Raw genomic sequence first — 26248 nt, 5'->3', positions numbered from 1 at the left:
ACTAGCGTATCTGGAAAAAATTTTAAGGGTGGCCAGACTGTATTAATAACATAAAATTTTCATATAAAATAAATAAATAAATAATTAAAATACAGATTTTAGGATGGATATATGTTCATCCTAGGCAAGGGGATCCGTCAATAGGTCCCCACATAAGGATGGACCGAGAGATATTGGATCGCACCCCCTAAAAATTTAAATTCCCTTATATTTTAGATTTTTTTTATTTTCTATTAACTATATAATTTTGTATTTCTAAAATTTTATACTCTGTATCCCTTCAAATTTTAATATAATTTCTTAATTTCGTACCTAAACTAAATTCCTGTGTCCGTCCACTTTCACTTATCTTCTTGAATCTTGACACCCGAAAACATCATTGTTCCCTTCATCGTCTATGCATCTCACATCTATCAATACAACAGACCTACTATCCTACTGATTTTGTTGTTTGCTTCCTTTTTCTCAAACCTGAGTCACCACTGTCAATCATCCTTAACCCGTATATTTGAAACCCATTCGAGTAACTTCTTCAAACACATACTTGTTTTCATCCGAAGACGAAAGTGTTGGAAACATTAGTGAACACATAATTTTTATAACTCAAACTATTATTAATTCGAGCAAAATACGATACAACGACGTTACATTGATATTAGTTCGGCTATTTTACAACACCACAATAGCCAAACTTTGCTAACCTCGACTCTTTTTCTCTAATATAGTTTTGCTAAACTATTTCTCAATCTCTCGAATTTATTCTCTCTCTCTTATTCTTTTTCCTTTCACTCATTCATTAGTATTACATACATGAATTTTGAAGCAACTTACACACAAATATATATATATATATATATATATATATATAGGTGTATAAACCGCCTATTCGCTACCACTAATTTGCTGCTTTCAACTTGTTACCATTCTTCCTTGCCGTGGTGGATGACTTCCTTATCCCTTAATTAAATGCTGCCAAGTTAATTGTCACGTGTTGCAACATGTTTCAAGCTATGCCGACTCATTTAGATAGCTATTGCCGCAATTCATTTCCCATGTGCTTGTTTCTACAAGGTTGTAACCTTGTCAAAGAATCAAGTTTGATTCCAACAGAATGGACGCTGATAGAAAAAAGGGTACGATATAGGAGGAGAAAGGTAGGTGATGAGCTAAATCGAATGTTGGATTGATGAAAGGATTCGTAGATAAAATGGATACAACATAAGATATGAAAGACATGGGCCATGTGTGAAGATGCATGCATGATGCAGTGAGAGACATGACATTGTTCATCACAGCACAAGTATGAATCATAGATATATGATACAAGCACATGCAACTAAAAAATTACCAAAAGTAGAAGGCGGATATCAGAACTTCATAAAGTATTAGTATCTATTATTCCTTCTTTTTATAGACCAAAAGGACGGTCCCTCTATTTTGTTTATTAAGAATGTAGAAGTCGTCCTCTATGGTTTGGCAAATTGAGGAGTAATGCTTCTCTTGTTTGTTTTGAAGTAATATTAAAATAAAATTTCTGAAAAAGCCTATGAATTTTCTTAAAATAATAAAGCCCTTAAAATCCTCACATTAATATTTCAATATCTTTCTCCACATGTTTTGACGGGTTTTTAACGGCGGTTAACGTCCGAGAACCTAAAATCGTAACATAGAAAATTTTAGGTACATATTTTTAACGAAAAATTCTTTAGACACTAAAACATTTTTCAAGTAGTTTGAGCACTTATTTTTGTATTAAGCCTACCAAAAATTGAATTTTACTTTTTATGATAAAAGTAACCGATTATAAAAATTTTAAAAACACTTGAATTTTAATTTTATTAGTATGATAGCTATCATAAGATCTATAATTGTAACGTTAAACAAGAGAAGAATGTTGTGTTTTTTTTATTAGTATGGGGTAAGTACAAGACAATAGATAATTCTCAACCATTTGATATAGAACGCTCACACTCATAATATTTATGGTGTTCGAACTCAGGATCTCAAATCAATAATAACAATTCATTTATCGCTAAGGTCGCTCAGTTAGTGCAACAACAAATTAAAATTGTTGCAATTTTTTTTAATGGAAATGAACCTAAAGAACACGTTTAGGCAGGATTACTATAGCGGATGTAAGGCGGACCTTCAACATCATGAATTAAAACCGGATGAATATCAGAGGGACATTCTTCAAATATCTTGATAGCATCACCGGAGCCGTCGTCAAACTTCGCCAAAGAATCTGCAACCATATTATCTTCTCTACGAATCAGCTTAAAATCAGCTTGCCAGCTTCGATTAAGTAGATCATAGATCTCCCGAACAAGAGCAATCAGACTGGTAGGAGAGGCGGATGTTATCATCTCAAAAGCATCAGAGCTATCAGTCTGAAGGAGTAATTGGCGAAATCCTCGTTCTCAAGCTAAATTTAAGCCTTCCAATATCCCCCAAAGTTCGGATTGAATCACTGTGGTGATGCCCAAGATCCTGTTAAAACCCACGATGAAGTTACCAAGATGATCCCGTATCACACCACCAGCCGAACCTCGGTTAGCATGATCAACCGACCCATCAGTATTAAGGCAGTCGGTTCCCATTGATGGAGGCTCCCAGCATATTTCAGCAACGTTGTTGGGACCAAAGATGCTTTGAATTGCAACAGGATTTGAAGAGTAAACCGCTGCCCAGTTGAGACTTCGGTGGAGCACAATGTCGATGGAGTGGAATTTGTGGTTGAAAATCCAGTCATTTCGGCGCTTCCATATATGCCAAATGAGCGAAGCGAAGATAGAACTCCAAGGAATATAGGCACTCATATAATGACGGGATGAACTAGAAGATAAATTGGCCATTATCCAATCCTGTAGATGCAAGGTAAAAAAATTCAAAGACACCCGAAAAATGTGCCAAGGCGGCCCTCAACGGTTTAATCTCGGTGCAATCACGGAGAATGTGGACGGAAGTTTCTTCCGAAGAGCTGCAAGAACTGCAGAAGGGATCGTGGCAATACCACGTTTGCGCCTGTTGACATTCTAGAGAATACGATCATGCGCAACCAACTAGATAAAGATTCGGAGCCTTTCAGGAACACAAAGCTTTCGAATAAGCATCCAAATGGGGTGAGGAGCGGTCCATTGGCTGCTTGCCTGAGCAGCATAGGCGCTGCTAACCGTGAAAACACCCTGGGAATTATTTTTCCAAAGGCAACGATCGTAACCAAGAGCGGGGCTAGGGGCTGAAATGTTTTTTAAATGGGAGATGGCAGTATCGTCTAAAAGGGGTTCCAAAACCTGCCAATTCCAATTCCCATTACAATCAGAAAAATCTGAAACAAACGCATCATCAGTATCAATGGCTGCCGATCTTTCCAGAGGTGGAGGGGACCAAGATTCGGCATCCAAGGATCAGATTAGAAACGTATGGACTCACCATTTCCAATAGACCAAGAGAGATTCGAAAGAAAGAGAGGCCAAGTCTTAGAAAGAGATCTCCAAAGTAGGGAGCAGAAGACCTGTGTATGGAAGCAAGAACCAAATCTGAAACTGAATACTTTTCACGCAGGACCTTTATCCAAAGAGCTTCCGGATTATTAATCAGGCATTGGAAATTTTCCAAATTAGAGCTATGTTATGGAACGATTGATTTCATAGTCCAAATCCGCCATGCTTATAAGGTTGACAAACGGTATTCCAATTGATTAAGGAGAAAGCTTTTTCATTATCACTAGATTTCTAAATAAAATGCCGAATGAGTTGCTCAATATTGTCACAAACATGTTTCGGAAGTAAACACGACTTCATGAAATAGGTTGGGATAGCCGATAAAAATGCCTTCGCAAGGGTGATACGCCCTGCGAGAGAGAGTAGAGGCAGATCAGTTGAAGAGTTTCGAGCGCAGCCTGTCCAAGAGCGTAGTATACAGCTTGAAATTTCTTCCCCGTTGTCGCACAGGAGTACCCAAATAAATACTCATTTCATTAACAAGGCTAAATCCCAAGGAATCGTTGATGGTATGCCTCGAATCAATAGGCTTATTAGGAGAAAAATAAATCTGTTTATTTACCGAATGGCCAGAATAAACCCCAAAGATTTCAAGAATGCGAGCCAAAAGGGAGAATCACCAGGGAAAATTACATATTTGTGAAAACGTCATAACTTTCATCGGGAGAGAACTAAAAGTTCGAAGTTCAAACAATAAAGTTCATGTAAGTTTTGCCATACTATTTGCGACCATATTTTATTCACGAGCCATGTGCACAAACTACAACTGTTAATCTCATCGAATAACGTTTACTATGTGTGGAACCAAAGGGGAAGCCAATTCCATGTTCGTACCTTGTTTAAGTAACATCCATGCATTCTTGCTATCCATCTCGAGAACGACAAGTCTCATTCCTAAATCCAATGCCAAATAAAGACCTTCCAGCATATCCCAAAGCTCCGCATCAAGCACCGAACACACTCCTATGGCTTTCGTGAACCCACCAATCGACATGCCAGTCTCATCCTGTATAATCCCACCACAGACTGTAAGGCAGAAGTCGTTTTATGTGCATCATCCGTATTAACCTTACACCATCCTGGCGGCAGAGGTTCCCATCAAATCTCACAACTTATCCTATCTCGTCCACTCCTGCCGACAGTATTAAATTTCGAGCTTGGCCAGCCTCCATTAGTAATCGGCAACTATGTTGTATGACGCTATCAGTCTTCAAGGTTTCCGGTGCAAAGATCATTTGGTTCCTTTGCATCCAAATGCTCCATAGAATGGAACCAAAAAGCAAGTCTCATTCGTCCGAAACTAAAGGGAAAAAACCAGGTCGTTGAAGATTTACTTGAATCCAATCAACTATATTCCTGCTATGGAAAACATCAAGCAGTCGCGGTTTGACGAGTTCATTCCAACTAGCCGGAGTCGCCATACACTCTCGATAAACATGGGATGAAGACTCATGCATCGTGCCACAACAGGAACAGCTTGTATCTTCTATCATATGTCTTATTCGTTCTTCAGTCATAAGATGACCCTTACAAATTAGCCAGAGGAGAAATGGCACGCTCGGGAGCCCTGGAATTTCCAAAGTACGTCCCAGAATTGATTTTCGGTAGTTTCAGTCATTTCCATTCGACATTTGTAAGCACACGAAATAGAAAACTGCCTAATCCTTTCCATATCTACCCTGGTCGGTCCTCTCCTCCTTGTAGTAATGGCGGTTTCATGGCAGCAAGTCGTAACAGTACGGAGTCAGAGTCGGAGTCAGGTAAGGAAGCGCGTAACTCCTCCCACTTCCGCTCACCAAGGGGTCCTTCCAAAGTTCTATCATAACCTCTCTTAAAATTATAAAATTAGAAGACAAAGTCACGAACATAGTGCCAACTGCCAATTACATTTTAACGCTTACAGAAAATTATAATTTAAAATCGTCTCAAAAAATTTAAAAAATACGTTGTAAAACGTATCAACCGAATTAAGATTTAATTAACAATCCCTCAATTAATAGTATGGATTTTTTTTAATAAAAATACATGAATGTAGTAAGAACAGTCGCAATAAGAGAAAAAAAATCGAGTAATTGTTATACTATAACGACTCAAATATTTATTTATTCATATTTTAAATCAATAAATCCTACTAAGTTGTGTGAAATTACACAATCAAAGATGAAGGGGTTAAAATTAAACACATTTACTTCAACCTTATAATTACATTATGGTATAATAGCATCAACAAAGGGTTCTTAGGATTTCAGTGAGGGTATATTCAACCCCATCACTGATCAAACACACATACAAAGAGTACATTTACTGATTCCCACTTTTGACACAGATAAATGTTTTTTTAATCCGATTTGTCAAATCACACACACATATAACTAAATTTATTGCAATAACAATGGCCAAGAACTAGAATTCCCTCTCTGGGAACAGAATAGGAGCAAGGAGTGACCAGATATAGAGACCTGCAGTTACCCACCCAGTTATAACCCGAACCAACACAGATGGCCAGCCTACGTCGACTAACTTGCCACTTTCCCCAACCGAGGTTGACCATCCAGTTAAGAGCATTGCCGAGTACATACTTGCTAGAGAAAAGATTATGTGGAAGAAGGCGTACGAATACGAGACTGGCTTGTTTTTCCCCTGTTCTTCGTGTTCGTCTACTTTGTCCATTGGAAGCAAAGGCTTTCCAGCACCTTCAACCATTCAAAGCAGAATGTTAAAGTACTCTCTTAATATATAATTTGTTTTGGTATCTTTTCCACCCCTCGAAAAGATCCTAAAATGCGGTGAGGGACGGAGGAAAGAGGGAGAAGTGAACCCCGAATTCTCAAAATATGTAAACCAAACACGGTTGATGGACTTTCGAAATACCTACCCCTATTCTCAATACAAAAATAAATGAAGTTTGTAAACAAAACTTGCTTAAGTTCTAAGAAAAGAACATCGTGAAAGCTTATTTCAATGGTATAAGGATCGAGAAATGTTGTCCATGGTACCTGCACGTGGTGAACTTGGTGGGGAGAGCAGAGTCGTGGAAGACCCAGCACGAACAGCAGAATAGACAACCGACAGGACAGTGGTAACTAGACCAAGGGTCAGGAGCCGGTAGAAATTGCTTTAGCGTGATTGTGAAGACCATTGCATTCGTAATCTCTTGGCTCGCTTGCAAGTCCACTGTAGCATAGGTACATGCAGTACAATGATATGACTGAAGCTGGCAAAATGCTACCGCCAACCTGTTAAACATAAGAATTCAACAAGATATACACATTGGGAATGACTATGTGCATCAACATACTTGTATAAACGGCATGAAATATGGTACGGTGATAAAGTTGCACTACAAATGCATGTTTGAAAAGGTATACAGTTTATCAATCATGGAACAGTATAATATATCTAACAGCGCCATCGACTCGAGCCAAGGTAATAAATATGGGATAAAATTGATATTGATGGGATAAAATAATTATGAAGACCCAAAAGTAGAGACTTACAGCAGGATGCAGAGCAACTATGGCAAACAGCAACAAGAATCAAGGTCATAACGATAAAGAAGGTATTGAGTCCACAATCATGTCCGGATGGAGTGAACCAGTGGAAGAGAAGTCCCGAGAAGCCAAATGTTGCCAAATAACAGACAAGTGAAACAACTAACAGAGCAACATACCTAGAGAAAAGGCACGGATATCAGTTGATCTGAACAATAAAAAGAAGTGAACCCATTAAAATGTCAGAAACAAAACTAACCAGAACTGTCATCGTATCCGACCCTTTGTCATTCCATCCATGAACAAAGTCAAGCAAAGCACAACCTGAACCAAAAGGAACAGTCCTGCACCAAACTTGATACTGACTCTGCAAAAGCAAATTTAAGTGTAAGTTTAAGTTGACTATAATCAATTTTAGCCAAATTATTATCTCCACTAATCATATTTGCAAATGGTCTCTAAGAACTTATCTCCTATAGCCTGTAAAACATTTAGACAAGGATAATATTCTTAATCTTGTAGAATGATCCATCAGAATGTAGCTTACCATAGAAGCTGATAATCTCATTTGGAACGAAAAACATTAAAATCACTAAATGAACCAACAAATAATTTTCATCATCCATCCACCATGGTGCACAGCATCACGAGGATCCCTCTGAGTTTTCACTCCAACCATAGAAACTGACAGGATAGTGAAACACATAAATTTCCCAAGCTAACCCTCAGCACCGCGTCCGTTTCAAACCATTCCCTGTCCGGTGTTTTATGAAAATGATTTATCCCTGCACAAATAACAATGGCATATTAACAAATCAGCAAAATGAGTATATGCAAGATGCAGCCAGCAAGCTTGCTTTTAAGCATTCTATACATGAACATGGAGGCACATATCAATAACTAAAGACAACCAAAAATGGGGCAGCATGATAGAAGCGAAATACGGTACTAGAACCAATTATCACTCGAGGGAAAATGTGTAAAAGACAAGCTTGTCATTATCCGAAACACAGATTTAATCCGATAAATCATATCCAAGACATGGTGAATGGTGATAAATTCCATAATCAAATCGAAGTATTAGCTTTCTTCAGATTCCCTAAAAGACATAATACATTAATGCGACATGTATAAGGCACTTAGCTCAGAGTAAAACGACGCTTGTGAGACAAATTACCACAAAAACAAATCCTAAATAACCCATCCTCCTTGCACATTGCATATGCTAATGCTATTATACTACTAACTATTTAGCGTCATCATTTACTCGATTCAACATCAACAATTGTTTTTCCTATTGAAATCTAAAAACAAACTAACTACGTGACTCGCATAATTTAGCAATAACCGAATTAAGAGAGGCAGAGTTTTAACGAAAATTACAAGGGAGCTTCTCCATAAGCGGCGCAGCAACCTCACGAAGTATCCACGAAAGAATCAGAGAAAGGGCAAAAAGTCCACAATAGGCGATCCTCGCCGATCTCCGGCTAATCCCTGAAACCACCGTGCGGCACGCATCGCAGGCGCACACAGCACAACACGAAGCAAGGCATGAAGCAGCCCACATCCTCTTCGACCACAAACAACAATCAATCAATCACCAACAATTACAACAAATCAAAGAATCATTTTACTTGAACAATAAACAAATTAATAAATTCCGATTGAAAGAAAAAAACCCAAATTGTTGAAGATTCGAACGGGATAACCCTGTTTTCGAACTGTGAACAAAAAATAAATAAAGCACCCACCACCCTCTTCAACCACGACAACAATCAATCAACCAACCGACAATTACAACATATAAAAGATTCCGATTATCTAAATATTAAATAAATTATAATTGAATTCTGAAAAATAAAACATTTAATTTAATTATTCTTTTCTTACCTGAGAAATCGAGAGAGATAAAATTAAGCAAAGATGATGATCGGAAGGAATATAGGGGAAAGGACCCTAAAAAAGCTTTAATTTTGTGCGGTTGATTCTACGTTAGAGATCTTGTAGTTTACTGATCGAAGCCGTTCGTCCGCGTTCGTCCTTTTAATGAATGGTGTGGATATAATTTGTATTTCTTGGATAAACTACACTCGATATCACTAAATATTCATTTATTTTATATTTTGATCTAATGTTTCATAAGTTATTTTTGTCACTAACATTGTCTATAATCCACAAAATTGTTACTAGGAATGGGCATGAACCCAAACCCGACGGATTTCGACCCGACCTGATCGATTTTTTTTAAAGAAAAATAGGATTCAGGTCGGGTCAGATTTTTTAAATGTGTTGTTCAGGTCAGTTCGGGTTTAGGGTGAAAAATACTCGACCTGACCCAACCCGAAAAAAATATATAATTTTACCTTATATATTTATAAATAATCACAATAATACCCCTCTATATATTATTTTTTTAATTATGTCCATGTTTTTATTGAATAAAAATAATATATTTTTTATTATTTCGGGTAGGGTTTGGGTCGGATGAAATCTTGTTTTGGTCAGGTCGGGTCGGATCTTGGGTGGAGGATTTCTTGTTCTCGGGTCAGGCCGGGTGGACTAAAAATCAGACCCAACTCGACCCATGCCCAATAGCGGATCTAGAAATTTAAGAATGATGGTTCAAAATTTTAATTTTCTTTTCTTCAAAATAATGTGTATGCAAAAATTGTAAATTTTTTTTCTTTTTTCCTTAACATATTAAACTAAATTTAATCACTTTTCCAAAAGAATGGAGATGCACTTAACCCATAACCACTACCCAGGCCGATCCCTAATTGTTACTAGTGATTGATTCCCTTCTTGTTACTAGTGATTGATTCCCTTCTTGTTGATGATGTATAGAAAATTAAATATCCATATTGATCTCTAATAACTAAATTATTAACTTGATATTTAATATATATATATAGTCTAATTCATCATCAACGTCATCAATTCTCATAATATATTAATTTATTAATAACTTTAATAATTAAAATATAACTTACAAAACTTTTGTGACAATATGTGTAGTGTATTTCTTTTACTTTATTGTGTTCGTATCATGATAAATCTATGAGTAGTTTTATTATGGGATAACCTATTTTAAAACATGTCAGGACTGAGCTCGTAATAAAAGAAAGGATTTAAGAAATAGAGGGAATTTTAAGGTAAAAGAAGAGAATTCTGATATTTTCATTCATAAGGAACTTGTTCACGGTACACATTCATATATATATATATATTTGATTTTCCATGTGCTAATTTTATTTATTTGTTTGCCAACTATGCGTCCTTGTAGCAGATTCCATTAACCGTTCGTGGGGCTTCACTTGGCTGGAGCATGTCCATGAATTGATGATGCACTGCCTTCATATTGGGTCATAAGAGCTGATGACCCACTTCCTTTTTCTTCGATCCACTTCATTTTATCACTCAAGTATTTTGACTCCAGTTGGGCTTCCACGTTCTCACCAGCTAACTTCATTTCTCCCTTCTCAGCTTTAATTCCCAATTTTTTCTCAGCAATCCCTAGCTCTTTCCCCAATTCCCCTCTACAAACCCTAATTCCTCTTCCACGTTCCCATCATGTAACTTCATTTCCCCTTTTTTTTATTATTTCAATTCCCAATTTCTCCTCAGTAATCCCTAGCTCTTTCCCCACTTCCCCTTCTACAAAACCTAGTTCCTCCTCCTAGGTCGTTACGATACCCACTTCTACAGTAGATGCTTGTCCCCAGGGATCGAAATTAGGAAATTGTGATTTCAGAACCGAAAAGTCTTCCTAGGTAGCATTCTCTGAACCCAAGATAGACCATTGAATTAACAGTTGAGTTGTAGCTTGATTTTCTTTTTTATTATTATTCGTTTATCCAAAACCATGGCAGGATACACTCGGATTTGTCCATCAGCATTCACTTCCGAAGGATCCTTGGAGGTAATTGCTTTTTCTCCAATCTTCTTCTTGAGCATACGCACATGAAATACTGGATGTATTTGGGAGTGTGCTAATAGTGTCAGGTGGTAAGCAACTGACCTAATTTTCTTCAAACCTTACAGGGACCATAATACCTTGCTGAGAGTTTAAGGTTCTTTCTCAGAGCAACTGAAGTCTGTCTATAAGGTTGCAATTTAAGGTAAACTTCATCTCCCTCTTGGAATTCTCGATCACTTATATTCTATCTGCAAAATGCTTCATTCTTTGTCGTACTTTAGTGAGTTGATCTTGTAGAATGTTATTTAGGTGATCCCTCTCTTGCATGAGCTTCTGCACATCTGCCACCCTTATTCTGTGACCTAGTCATGGTTGGAGGCATGTAGCCAGACAATACCGTAAATGGGGTAGTTCCCAAAGAAGTGTGGAAACTGGTATTGTACCGCCATTCTGCTTGGGACAACTATTTCACCCAGGTAGTTGGTCTAGCAAAACACAGTTCCCTTAGATTGTTCTAAACACTGATTGAGTCTCTCTGTCTGACCATTAGTCTCAGGATGGTATGCAGTGGTAAATATGGTTGTAGTGCCCAACAATTTTTGTAGTTCCTTCCAAAACACACTAGTAAAGATTCGATCTTTATCAAAAAGAGCAATCTTAGGCTGTGCATGTAGCTTGTATACTTGATCTAAGTAAGCCTTGGCAACCTCAGCAGCTGTAAGGGGTGTACTAGGGCACAAAATGTGCATATTTAGTGAATTTATCAATAATTACTAAAATGCAATTGTACCTTTGTGAATTAAGGCAAACCCTCCACAAAATCCATGGTTATAAATTCCCAAGCTCGTTGAGGTATTGGCAGGGGTTGTAATAACCTGGGTTTCAACACATGCTCATCTTTAATTCTCTAGCAAATCTCACATTGTAAAAAAAACACACATGCTCATCTTTAATTCTATAGCAAATCTCACATTGTTGCACATACTATTGCACCATCTTTTTCATCCCTTTCTAATAGAAGTATAACTGCATCCTGTGACAGGTAGCAGTAACCCCATAATGATCCCCTTGTGGAGTATCATGCAGTGTTTGAAAAAGTTGTTGTCTAAGGTTTCCATGGTCACCTATGTACACCCGTCCTTTGTATCTCAGTATGCTTTTAGAAAAAGTCTGATCCTCTACAGCATTCTCTGACACTGCCAATGTAGTAATGACATCCTTAGCTATTTAATCTCCTTCATAACTTAGCTCTGCTTCTTGTACCCAAGCTGGAATTACCATAGTAGCACTCAACTGGTTTAGCTCAACTCCTTCCTCATGCTTCATGGATAAAGCATCAGCCACCTTGTTGTGTTTTCCTTTTCTGTACTGAATTAAATAATCCAACCCAAGAAGTTTTGTAACCTGTTTTTTCTGTATTGTAGTAGTCAATTTTTGTTCCAGTAGATGTTTCAAGGATTCATGATCTATTTTTATAACAAAAGGTCTTCCTTCTAGGTAGTGCCTCCATTTTGTCACAGCCATGAGTATGGCTAAATACTCCTTCTCATATATAGACAAATCAACATGCTTTGGTCCCAAATCTCTACTTTAGTAAACCACAGGTCTGCCATCTTGAGAGAGAATTGCCCCCACACCTTTAGAGCTTGTATCAGTTTCCAAGTAGAAGGTTTTGTTGAAATCTAATATGAACTTTTTTCCTGATTAGAACCTGAGGTTTCAAGTAACCTGCTAAATAGTTCCATTAGCAATGGTTGAAATCTGTTGTGGATAGCAACAATTATATGTGTTTTTCCTTCTGTAACAATCGAAATAAATGAAGATATGTCTTACTCTTGTTGCTTTCTATCATTGCTCCCTTCTGTACTACCCCGTGAATCTACCAATAAATGGACATTTAGGACTTTCTATCATCAAATTCTAACAGATACTATTTCCTTGGGTGAATCAAAATTAACCGAGGTTGTCACCACCATTGTATATTGCCTCCTTTGAGGATGTAAAACTCTTATGGTCTCTGAATGCCACAAGTATGGTTTTTGGGTTTTTCGTGCACTGCTCCGTTCATCATTCAAGGGTCTATTCCTAGAGTGTGGGTCTACACATACAGTGTTTTACCTTATCCATTGTTGATTTCTCCCTTTGCATGTGCACTGTTTCCGAAACCTATCTTTAGTTATACAATTAGTATTCACTTTTATTGTCCGTGCCTTTTGTAAACTTTGTTTCCCCTGCCACCGATTTACCTGACAAGAAGGTTGCTCCTCAAACCTCAGCGTCTTGCTACCTTTAGAGCTATTTATTAGCTAAATGATTTTGGCATCCTATGACAAGGATGTTAAAATCATTTGCGGAACATCTTGGAACTTGGGGCTTTTGAACGAAAATGCCAAATACCTATTCATCTCACACTTGTTGAATGATTTGTCAAATTTTTACTCTACCTGCTTTTTGAACAAACTAATTCTTTATATTTGTTATACAACCGAGTTAAAGTTGATTTGTACAGATTGACAAGGCATATCCTCGTGATTTCATGCAAGAGGGGAGTGAGGGTTCAATTGAAAAAGGAGGATGGGACTTTAAGCAATCCAGCCATTCCTTAAGTAAGTGTCGTCTTTAACGTACTTATACAGCCAGTTTTGAGTTTGAGAATAAATAATGGAACTCTTTGAAACAAAAGCGCCATATTTTCTGTAGAAAACGCGAGTTATTTGATGGTGTGAAAACACTTTCCATCTTCGACTTTGCGAAATTAGATTATGAAGGGAAAAGTGTTGCATGTGTCTCATTTTTTTCATTAAAATTAAATGAGAAGAAGAACAAGAGTAGCGCTGGAGTGAATTATGCGCTGTAGTTCCATAATTTGTGTGGTTGCAGGCAACAGCTGAAGCTCCAAGTTGCGGAGTTGGTACCTAGACATCCGGGAAGGACTAAGAAGCAGGAAGCTCCATCGACATCGAGTACTTCCGGATCTTCCAAGTCCGGGAAGGGTGGAAGAAAAAAGCAATAGCTCTGTTACTCCTGAAACAACAGAAGGTCATGGTTTTCCCTTGGGACATTTTAAATTTTGCCGTTGAGCTAAACATCTGAGTGAGCTTCGGAGTATATGTTTACAAACGAATTTCGTAGATTCTTGATAGGTTAATCATTGAACCCTTGAACTTCAGGTTTTGGTTTATCAAATGCAGCTGCCATGGCGTACGCTTGTTAAACCAAGGTTAATTAAATGATTGGTACCCGAATTTGTTACTTTTTTGAGTTTTTTTCTAATATGGTATTGGTACCTATGCTGCTTCTTTTTTTAAATTACAATTTGTACCGAATTTGTCTTTCCTTTGATATTTTTTTGTCTAATTTGATATTTGAATTTAACAATTTTAACATGTAATGATATATATAGTCGCATGCCACAACTTAATGGGTTGTTGAAATTCCATCAACTTTTGAAAAAAAATCAAATAGTTTTTTAAATGAAAATGTTGACTAAAACTTTTATTTTTAATTTGTAATTGGTATGAAATTATTTATTTTGTACTTTATGTAAATAAGTAAGTTAAAATTTTTAAAAATATTTTTAAGAGGAAAAAAATGAATACATGGGTATTTGTGAATGGTAACTAAGCTCGTGTTTAAAAACAACAAATTTCATTAAATCTATCATTTGCAGGAATAAATTTTTATGCTAATTTGGTATTGGAAAAAAAACCTGTTTAACATTAAATTTAATTAAACAATGATTTATTTTTTGGTGAACAAAGGAAGCTAACAAAAGCTAAGAAACTTCAGTCTGCAACTACTTAAACCCCGTGGAGTCGAGCTGGACGAACGGCAGAGTAAAAGAGGGAGGGCCATGATACGTCTGTTCTGCGATAACGCCAGGAACAATCATCTTTGACATTAGACGATGATTCTTTAAGGCCGACATGGAGGGAATTAGCTGGGTGAAGTAATATCCTTTTTTCCAACATGTGGAAAAGGTCACGATGACGAGTTGAAGGACTTATATGGTCTAACTATTGTTTTAGTCCTTTTATTATGGTAAAAATTGATATTTAATTTCTTTATTTTAATATAACATAATTTGATACTCTATTTAAAATATTATTTGTAAGTTACCAACCATCAGTTGGTCTAGTGAGATGAGGTACTAGATTCCTTAAGCAAGGTCAGGGGTTCGAACATTGATGTTTGCGAATGGAGCAAACTGGGTTGGGAGGGTCGTCATCGCCTCTGTAATACACGATCTAGATTAGTCGATTAATAGATCAAATATCAATAATTAATTCAAAAAATATTGTTTGCAAGTTCAAATTGATAACAAGATTATTGACTACTTGCTACAGTTTAAGTGATGAATATCAAGATCTTATATTATTCTTTTGTAAAATTAAGATCACGTGAAAATTTAATCCATCATTTTTAATTAATAATAAATGAACTTCGTACAAAATGATAATTGTGATGATCCAATGATGACCGGTTACCCATGAGGTGCGTTTGGTTCACGAAATATAAGATTATCAGTGGGAATAAAAGATTACCAGAGAATAGGATTACTGGGAATGTTGTATTTTGTGTTTGGTTGGTTTAGCAAGGAATGTAAGATTACAGTGTTTGGTTAAAAGAATAAAAGATTATTGGAATGTATATTTAACTAAATTATCCTTATTATATATTTGTTTTTTTAACAAGTTAGAAAATATTTATATATTTTTCTTTAAAAAATTTAAATTCATAAATTTTATATAATTTTTTTTACAAAATTGAAAATATAAAAAGGTTTAATGAAAAGGTAAAATTTTGTTTTAATCCTTAAACTTCATATAAAATTTTAATTATAGTTTTTTTTTGTAAATCTAAAATAGTTTAAGAATAAATTTGTAATTTAACCTTCGTATAATTTTTATTATTCAATAATAGAATAAGGATATTTTTGAAAGAAATTTTTTTTAAGGGCATTTTAGTTCAAAACACCGGTAATCCAACAATACCTAAAGAAAGGGAGATAATGACATTCCCAGTAATATACCCCAAAAAATCTACTATTGGTAATGTAATATTACCCCGGCCAACCAAACGGGGAATGTGAGATTCGCATTGGGAGAATGGAATCTCACATTCCCCCAACCATACACACATAAGGTCTCCTTCTATATGGGTTAAGGAGTAGAGGTGTAACTTTGTGATTATTTTTCTTATATTAATTAATATTAAAAGTGTATATTTTTTAAAATAAAAAAATTAATTAAGTCCACTCAATTAAAAAAACTGTATTTATAAAAAAGTTAAAGATATTTGAACTCATGCTATAATAAATTTCTAATTCCGCCAGTAGGTGAGCATAATATTTTAGAGGTGAAATTATATTAATTAGAATTAAATTATAATAAAAATATAAAAATAATTAAATTATATAAAAATTTAAAAATTTTAAGAATATCGCTCCACCTTTCAGTTCATCCATAGGTGTCTCTCGTAGTTCGACTAGAGATTAGATATTGAGTTATAACTTAGATATTTAAGTAGAAAATAAAATAAGTTTAATTCAGGGATCATTTTGATTATTAAACCAAAAGAAAACGCAAAAGAATTTCATAGAAGAAAATAGAATAAAATACATGTTTAATACTTAAACTATCATTTTTGTTCCGTTTTAATATCTAAACATTCAATTTTTTTCAAAAACAAACCTAAAATTTACTTTTTGTTTACCCGCCGTTAAAAATTTAAGTATTAAAATGAAATAAAAAATAAATATTAGGTACTAAAATGAAATAAAAAGTAAACTTTAAGTATTAAAACGGAATAAAAGTAATAATTTAGGTACTGAACATATAGTTTACCCAAGAAAATAAAACATCAAAATTGGGGTCCTTCGCTTTAAAGTCATCGTGAAGAGACTTTGGTTAACCTCAGTGACCAAAAATCCCATATAAAATACGATTTTAACCAACTTTTTCCGGATTTGCCAAAATGACCAACAAAATCGCAATGCGATCGCTAATTCGCAACGCGATCTCCATTATCGCAAATTCGCGTTGCATTTTCGCAATGCGATAGTTGAAAATCGCGTTGCGATGGTCTACAGTATCGTTGCGATTTTCCCAATTCGCAATGCGAATAAGTAAATCGCAACGCGAATTGGGAAAATCGCAATGCGAATAAGTAAATCGCAACGCGAATTGGGAAAATCGCAATGTGATACTGACTATCGCAATGCGATAATAAAAAATCGCAACGAGATACTTACTTTCACAACGCGATACTGACTTTCGCAACGCGATAATACATAATCGCAATGCGATTTTCAAAGCGCCATTAGTATCCTGGCCAAGTATTTTATTTTTAAATTCCAAACATTAATATTAATATATTGGAACACTGAACTGTCCACAGTATATCCCGTAATCGCAACTCATAACCTAAAACCTAAAATCACAACTCAGTCCCATCTCCATCTCTCACTCTCTCACCCATCTCCGACGAAATCCGTCCCCATCTCCGGCGAAATCCGTCTATCTAAATCTCTCAGAGCCACCCTCACAATCAGAAATGGAAAATCAATCAAATCAACCAACGAGGGTTAGTTTTTTTAATTATTTTCTTTTTGAAATTTTTGCATTATTATTAGGTTTTTCATATTGAAATTGATGATAAGTTTACTGGTAATTTCAATAATAGATTAACCATTTCACTTAGATTGCTTATTAAATCAACCAAGAATCGCAACGCGAAATGCAAATCGTAACGCGATTTTAGTTGCGATTCTCTCGTTGCGATAGTCATTTTCGTGTTGCGATTTTCATTTTCAGAAACTATTCTTCTTCTGCAAATTGAAACTTGAATGAATTGCATTACTTCAACCAAAAAACAAAGACAAATACGAAATTCACAGTGTTGCATATTTAAGTTTGAAGAATAAACTACTACTATTTATGTTTATTATTGTTTTTGGTATATCTTCACAGTGTAGTTTTTGGTATATCTAATTTAGTATGTTTATTGTTTTTGTAGAACTTTTATTCGGCTCAATTGACCTTGAGAAATAAAGTCAGCCTGGCCAAAACAATTGCGTCGAAGCTTTCACCTACACAAAGAAAAATGTTTGAGGATACATGCTTCGGGCCATGGCTGAAAGTACAACATCCCGGTGGAGATGCGATGTTGACACACCTGTTTCTTCAAACCATGACTAGAGATCTACCAGAGACTATACAACGTCGTGATGAAGAGATATGGTTTGATTTTCCACCGGCGTATACGTGTTTTGGGCGGGAGGAGTTTTGCTTAATCACCGGTCTACGCTTCGGACACGATGATGTAGGTCGGTACACTAGACACATTACCCGCCCATCATGGCTATCCCGGGTTTTTCCTGAGCTGGAGAGGCCGAGTCTACACGTAGAAGACCTGACAAGATTTTTGAATAATAAAGATGGTTTTACTCGGATGGATGACGTCGACGTTGTCCGAGTATGCCTTCTAATTCTTTTGCATGCCGGCTTTTTAGGCAGAGAGGCCAGACAACCTATTCCAAATGATCTAATCAAATTGGTAGAAGACCTAAATGCGTGGAACCTGTTTCCGTGGGGCTCGTATTTATGGAAAGCTACATGGAATAAGTTATCGTCTGCCTTGGATGATCGAAAAGTTTGCATGGCGATGGTTCCAAATACACTTTGACAGGCTTTATTTGGGCCTTTAAGGTAAGAATTTTTATATAATGTTTCCAAAATTATAAGTAATTATTTAACAATTACTAATGTTTGTTATTATATTGTTTGTAGATTTGGATATTTGAGGCCTTTCCCGCCATGAAGACATATGCAATAAAAACTTCAAATAATATTCCCAGGGCTATTTCCTGGAAGAGGAAACGAACCTTGCAATGGGAAGATTTACTACGGTATACGACAATAAATAATGTAAGTTAACATAAATACTACCATATGTTTATAAACAAGTTATTACTAGTACACATTTAACTTTGTTTGAGCTTTTATATTGTTAGGAGGCCAACACTCCTCTACAGAGGCTGACACCCACGGAAGCTGAGCTTGCCACTGATTGGTGGCAAGCTAGTAAGCGTTTTTTTGATAGAACGGTTGATGAGCAGCCTCCACTTCGGGAGCCATCACCTCGCCCAGAGCTATCACCTCACCCAGAGCCATCATCTGATCGACCCGGCTATACACCTCCACAACGACAACCATCACCTATTCTGTCACATCATCGAACCTCTTCTCCACCATCACCGCAAGATAGGCGACCGGCAAAGATGCCACGACGTTTATCTCCCTGTTCTCCACCTCAACGGGATGAGTTAGGGGAGATACGTGATGAGGTCAATGCCTTGCGTGAGGAGGTCGGTACTTTACGCAAAGACGATGGTGAATGGCGTGTTGAGGTGTCTACATTACGCGGTGAGGTAGCCGCTCTACGTGAGATGGTAGCATCGTTGCATAATGAGGTTCATACTCTACGCAACGAGGTAAGTTTAAGATTTTTCATACTCGTAATTCATTCGGTTGCTGCCAATATGTTTTTGTTAGTATTTGTTTTTGGTTTTGTTTTTGTCTTTTGGTTGAAGTAATGCAATCCATTCAAGTTTCAATTTGCAGAAGAAGAATAGTTTACTTTCGCAACACGAAAATGACTATCGCAACGCGGAAATGGCTATCGCAATGCGAAATGAAAATCGCAACGACAAAATCGAAACGCGAAATGAAATCGCAACGACAAAATCGCAACGCGAAACACAAATCGCATTGCGATTTGTGTTTCGCGTTGCGATTTTGTCGTTGCGATTTTCATTTCGCATTGCGATAGCCATTTCCGCGTTGCGATAGTCATTTCGCGTTGCGATTTTAAGTTTCGTGTTGCGAAATTAAACTATTCTTCTTCTGGAATGTTTATATATGTTGTCCTTTTAAATGTTTATATAAGTGCTTACTTCTGGAATGTTATCTGAGCATTTTGTGAACTATGATAGAATAATGATTTGGGTGAATACAATGCTAGTTTGAAACATATTTGTCTTTGTTTAATATCATGTCTGTTTATTTACTGATTTATGTATTAATTTTTTTTTAGCGGCCCGATAAGGTGGATGCTTTACGTCGGGTTTTCCTTGCACGACGGAGTTCACGCATCAGACGGCGTGGACGTGCTATTACGTCTCCGTTCACCCCAATGGTGCGAAGACTCCGCAAGAAGAAGCCCGACTCACCGGTCATCCCTCAAGAGTCCCCTCCAATCGTTCAAGAGGCCCCTATTCTCCCTCAAGATTCCCCCCCACCGTTCAAGAGGCCACTGTCATCGTTGAAGAGGTCCCTCCCACCATTCCAGAGCCCGATTCACATGGGGTAATATATCGAAGTATTGAGAAACCCCCACCGGTTCCGGACATGATGGATGAGAGTTGGCTCTCGTATGAGTTACCGGCTAGTACCCTTCCGGTATCTGAAGTGGAGATGAGACAACTACCGGAAACAATTATGGATAATACCCTTTGGGCTAAGACCGCAGTTGATTTTATCTACATGAGCGGAGCCAAGGGTGTTACACTGACATCAGCAAACTCAACGATGAAATGTTTTTGTTGCTTGATCGGTCTTGGTGGGGTGTGCTATTAGGGGTTGAAGACAGTGGCTATTTGGATGGAGAGGTAAGACTATATTTGTCTTATATATGATTTTGATTAATTTGTTTAAAAATTAATGTAATTCACTAATATATGTATTTTTTTGTAAAACAGCATTTCGATGCGTGGGTGTCACGTCTACTAATAATAAGGAAGCTTAGGAAAAATAAAAAAAAAATCGCTATATACAATAATGCCGACGGCTTTTCACGCAGTTCACTTGAAGAATCAACGAGATGAATCATTTTTGTTGGGCAATGGACAAGCTAAACTTTATCCTGCATGGTGGGAGGTCGATAAGGTTAGTGTTAATTTTTTAAATTTTTTAAATGTGTTAATAAATAAGTGCGCAAATAAATGAATTATTACTTATGATCGCAGGTGTTTATCCCTGTTTTGGAACGTCGTCACTGGCTTCTCGTCCAACTTCAGCTCCCATCCCTGAAGATAATAGTGTATGACAGCATGATCAATTACATATCACTGTCTGATTTGAGAGATATTTTCAAGGGATGGAGCTCTCATTTGGCTAAATTCTTGGATGGGATTAAGTATTGGAGTCATTCTGGACACAAGAAGCCAAAGAAGTTCAATGTCACAGTTGTCAGAGACGAGACCGCGCCACAGCAATCGCCGGGAGCCAGAGGGGATTGTGGTCCTCTCGTATGCCTTTGCTTGGCGCGTTTGACGACGGGAAGCACAGAGTTTTTACCTCCCACCGATAGAGATAGAGCTGCAGTAGGCTTGTGGTTTCGGCATTATATGGCTAGAGCAATATATTCGAGACGCTGCCTACCTGCATCCGCGTTATGAAAGTGTCCATTGTTAATTGGTAAGTCAAATGCAAGTTTTGTTAACATATACTCCTTTTGGTTTGAAAATGTTTGGTTAAGTACCTAGAATTCAATAATTTGTTGTTTGTAGGTTTTAGATGTGTAGGAAGTCTTGTTTGAGCAAATGTTTGGTTTCTGCAGGTTAATCCTTAAGTGAGCTGCGTGAAATGGATGTACGGGGTCACAAAGTTGTTGATTCATTGATTCAATAATTGATGAATAAATAAGAATTATTATTATTTTTTGATTGTTTAATTGATTTGTAAAAGATGATTTGTAAATCTTGATTTGTTTAATTGATGTGTACATAATTTGTGTTGAAATGTAATAGTTGATTTGTTGATTTTCAATCTGCTTTATGTTGAAGGCAAAACAGACTATCGCAACGCGAAATGGCTATCGCAACGAGAAAATCGCAATGCGAAATGAAAATCGCAACGAGAAAATCGCAATGCGATTTTCATTTTGCATTGCGATTTTCTCGTTGCGATAACCATTTTCGCGTTGCGATAGCCATTTTCGCGTTGCGATAGCCATTTTCGCGTTGCGATAGTCAAATGAATGTCTAATAAGTGATGACAACTGAACATATCATAGCAATGTTCAAACTCAAGTTACTAATACATGCCTAACTAAAAATGTTAAAAGTGCACACATAAAATACACATAATGCAAGTTTTGTTAACATATATACTCCTTTTGGTTTGAAAATGTTTGGTTAAGTACCTAGAATTCAATAATAATTGTTAAAAGTTTATGCATGTTAATCCTCGTTGCCTTTTTCATTTCGCATTGCGATTCTATCGTTGTGATTTGCATTTCGCATTGCGATGGTCAAATGATTGCCTTTCGCAACGCGATTCTGACTTTCGCAACGAGATAATACAGAATCGCAATGCGAGTTTCAAAGTTCGCAATAGGTTTTAGTTTCGCAAGCCAAATTTTGAGTGTATATATATACGCAGCAGCAACAACTCATAACCTAAATCCCTAAATCGCAACTCATGCCATCTCCATCTATCACTCTCTCCGGCGACATTCGTTCCAATATCCAACGACATCCTTCCCCATCCGGCAACAGGTCTTAGTTTCGCATCTCGTTTGTTTAGTTACAACCATGAAATCATCTAATGTTGATCATGTTTGGATAGATTTGTGTTTTGGAGGGTCATGGGAGAATGTTCATGGTGTTTTACAATATATGCCTTTACCCATGAATCTTCAACTAAAACTGTCATTAAAGAAGTTAACTTATGAAACCCTAATGTTACGTGTTTCAAAGAAATTGAATTTAGAGCCCCTAAGTGGATTTAGGCTATCTTATCAGAGAAATGGTAAAGTTTATTTCTTAACCGACAATGAAGATGTTGAACGATTCATTGCTTACATTAATGTTTCAAGTGATGATGTTACATTGTATGTTGTTGAACCTAGAAGTAGTATTGTTGGGTCAGTAGCGGGTAGTAATCAACTAAGTGGGTCAAAAAACCCACAGCCTTTCTCTAATCCAAATCCAAATCAACTTTCAGCACCAAATTCCGGTTTTCGTATTGACCAATTAGACGATGATGAGCCAAGAGAAAAAATTGTGAGTACTAGTCAGTATTCGAAATTTGATCTTGGTCAATACCCGGACTTTGATATTGGTCAATACACGGATTTTGATGATGTTTCAGAAGAAGAAACAGACCCTGCGTGTAATGATTTTGATATTGGTCAATACCCGAATTTTGATGATGAAACACCCGTTGCCGAGGAAGATGTTGTTGATGATAATGAGGAGGAAGTTACGACTGTGAATGAACATGTTGAACATCCATTCTGTAATTCATATAATCCTGAAGAAGAAAAAGAAGAAGAAAAAGTCCCCGAAGAAAAGAAAATGCCACGGGAGTATAACTGGAATATGCCAGAATTACTTCAGTTACCGGAAGAAGAGTTGGCAAAGAAAGCAGTTGATTGTTACACAAAAGTTATTCGTATCAAGAAAGATGATTGTTTTGATACAAAGGAAGACTTGAAGATAGCTTTGTATACGAAATGTGTGGAAGATGGCTATCAACTAAAAGTTAACAAATCAAACAAAGATCGTTTCGAAACAAGGTGTACGATTGACAAAAATTGTACGTGGCGTATGATTGCAAAGAGGATAAAAGATTGCGCAATGTTTCAAGTTAGGGCCTTTATTGATAAACATACATGTTCAAGAACCCAAGTTTTTCCTCACCATAGACAGGCAAACAAAAAGGTGTTGGGTGGTTTTCTGGCTGAGTTAATGTTTTTGAATGGCAGGGTATATCGGGGACATGAAATTATGACTGACATGAATGCTCGGTTCAAGATTAGTATATCATATTCTCAAGCTTGGAGAGCCAAATGTTATGCCTTGGAATTGTTGATGGGGTCGCCAAAAGCATCGTTTGCCCAACTGCCGGCTTATTGTCATAATTTAAAGCTGAAAAATCCTGGGTCGGTAACTCATATCAAAACAGATAGAGATGGACGCTTTGAGTTGCTGTTTATCGCCATTGGTGCTGCGGTTAGTAAATCAATATAATTCTGTTGACTCATTTCTGTTAGTTACATGTATTTAAAATTTTAAATGATTATATTTCTTGTGTATATTATTTTTGTAGATTAGTTCGTTTATTACTTGCATGCGCCCAGTTATTATAGTTGACGGAGCACATTTGAAAGGTCGATACCTTGGAGTAAACTTATTAGCAGTAGCCATGGATGCTAACAATGGGATATTGCCAATAGCTTACGGGGTTGGCAAATCTGAAACCTCTGATTCATGGACATGGTTTATGGGGCATCTTAGGGATTGCATAGGTCCTATTAGCAATCTGACAATCATATCCGATAGGGCAAACTCAATTGACAACGCTGTTAGAAGGTGTTTCCCATATGCTTTTCATGGACTTTGTGGTGTTCATTTGTATAGAAATCTAAAATCAAGGTCTGCTGGTATAAAAAGCACAAATGGACATACTGGAAGGCTGTAAAGGCTTATCGGGAAGTGGATTTCAATAAGCATATAAACTGTTTAAGACGTGTTTTGCCTCAATGTGCTCAAACACTAGAAGATGTCGGGTTTGAAAGATGGTCAAGAGTACATCAACTTGGAGCAAGATATGGTTTCATGACGTCTAATAGTGCAGAATCAATTAACGCTCTAAGTCGTCATTCCCGGAAATTACCCATTACTATGTTAATGGAGTTTTTTCGAGCCTCTATTCAACTGTGGTACTACAAGAAAAGAAACCATGCAGGTATTATTTCTTTGAATTCGTAACTTATCATATATTTTACTAAGTATTATTTATTTAAATTTACAGGAACATTGGAACATCGTGTTACACCATGGACTGAAAAAAGATAACGAAACGTGTTGTGAAGTCAACGTCATGGAGAGTTGAACCATGTTCAAACACTTTGTTTGAAGTACTGGATAATAACTTAAATGGGCTTGTCGATCTAAATGCAAGGACGTGTAGTTGTATGAAATGGCAAACATCTGGTTATCCATGTGGTCATGTTATAAAAGTTGCTCTTCATCTAAACCAAGATGATTCAAGCACATACGCTATGGATTGCTACACTACAGAAGTATATCGACAGACTTATGCCGAGATTGTCTACCCTATTTCACATCCTTCTGAGTGGGACATACCAGATGACTTACAAACAGTTTTGCCACCAACCATGGACAGAAGGCTACCTGGCCGACCAAAAAGTCACGATCGTATACCGTCTAAGGGTGAAGAGAAGAAGAGATCGACATGTAGTCGGTGCAAGGAAAGTGGTCATACAAGGTTGACATGTGGATCACCAGTGCCATCACAATCATCTTTTCCTCTACCAAAATATGGATCATCATCAAAATCCAAAGCTCATATGGTGTCAAGAAAAAGGCAATCAAAATCGCAATCATCTTTAAAATCCCAATCACAACTGGCTTCACCTTTTGGGACTGTTAACTTAGGTGATTTTTAAATGCAAACGTTGTATTATGTAGATTTTATGTGTGAACTTTTAACATTTTCAGTTAGGCATGTATTAGTAACTTGAGTTTGAAAATTGCTATGATCTGTTCCAGTTGTTATCACTTAATAGGCAATCATCTTAATGTCCATCGCAACGCGGAAATTACTATCGCAATGCGAAATGAAAATCGCAACGAGAGAATCGCAATGCGAAATGAAATCGCAACGCTAATTTCGCAATGCGAAATGAAAATCGCAACGAGGGAATCGCAATGCGAAATGAAAATCGCAACGCGAATTTAATTTCGCGTTGCGATTCTCTCGTTGCGATTTTCATTTCGCATTGCGATAGTACTTTTTGCCTTCAACATAATGCAGATTGAAATCAACAAAATCAACCATTACATTTCAATCAATTAAACAAGCACAAATAAGAATTATGTTAACATCAATTAAACAAATCAACTTTTACAAATCACCTTTTACAAATCAATTAAACAATCAAAAAAAGCAATAATTATTAGAGAAAATAACACTTTTACTATTGAATCAACTTTTGCAGCCATACATCATTTTCACGCAGCTCACTTCTGAGATTAACCTGCATAAACCAAACATTTGCTCAAACAACACTTTCTACACATCTAAAACCTACAAACAGCAAATTATTGAATTCTAGGTACTTAACCAAACATTTTCAAACCACAAGCCTATAAACATACCAATTGTTTATGGACATTTTTATAACGCGGATGCAGGTAGGTAGCGTCTCGTATATATCGATCTAGCCATATAATGTCGAAACCACAAGCCTACTGCAGCTCTATCTATATCGGTGGGAGGTAGATACTTTATACTTCCTGTGATCAA

General features: G+C 36.7%; 1 long non-coding RNA gene and 1 pseudogene across 1 annotated transcript; one reads left to right on the top strand and one right to left on the bottom strand.

Annotated features, from left to right (window-relative positions):
* Positions 1 to 5687: 5687 nt before the first annotated feature.
* Positions 5688 to 8564, bottom strand: LOC120195983 (annotated as a pseudogene).
* Positions 8565 to 10422: 1858 nt separating this feature from the next.
* Positions 10423 to 13450, top strand: LOC120195973. The gene is made up of 4 exons (XR_005523126.1): positions 10423 to 10764; positions 10864 to 10913; positions 11036 to 11112; positions 13420 to 13450. It is a non-coding gene; the product is annotated as an uncharacterized LOC120195973 (long non-coding RNA).
* Positions 13451 to 26248: the final 12798 nt, after the last annotated feature.

This window comes from Hibiscus syriacus, unplaced genomic scaffold (genome assembly GCF_006381635.1).
Source record: "Hibiscus syriacus cultivar Baekdansim isolate YM2019G1 unplaced genomic scaffold, ASM638163v2 tig00117022_pilon, whole genome shotgun sequence".
Taxonomy (NCBI): Eukaryota; Viridiplantae; Streptophyta; class Magnoliopsida; order Malvales; family Malvaceae; genus Hibiscus; species Hibiscus syriacus.
Note: the sequence above shows the minus strand (reverse complement) of the source record. Positions and strands in the feature narration are given on the sequence as shown.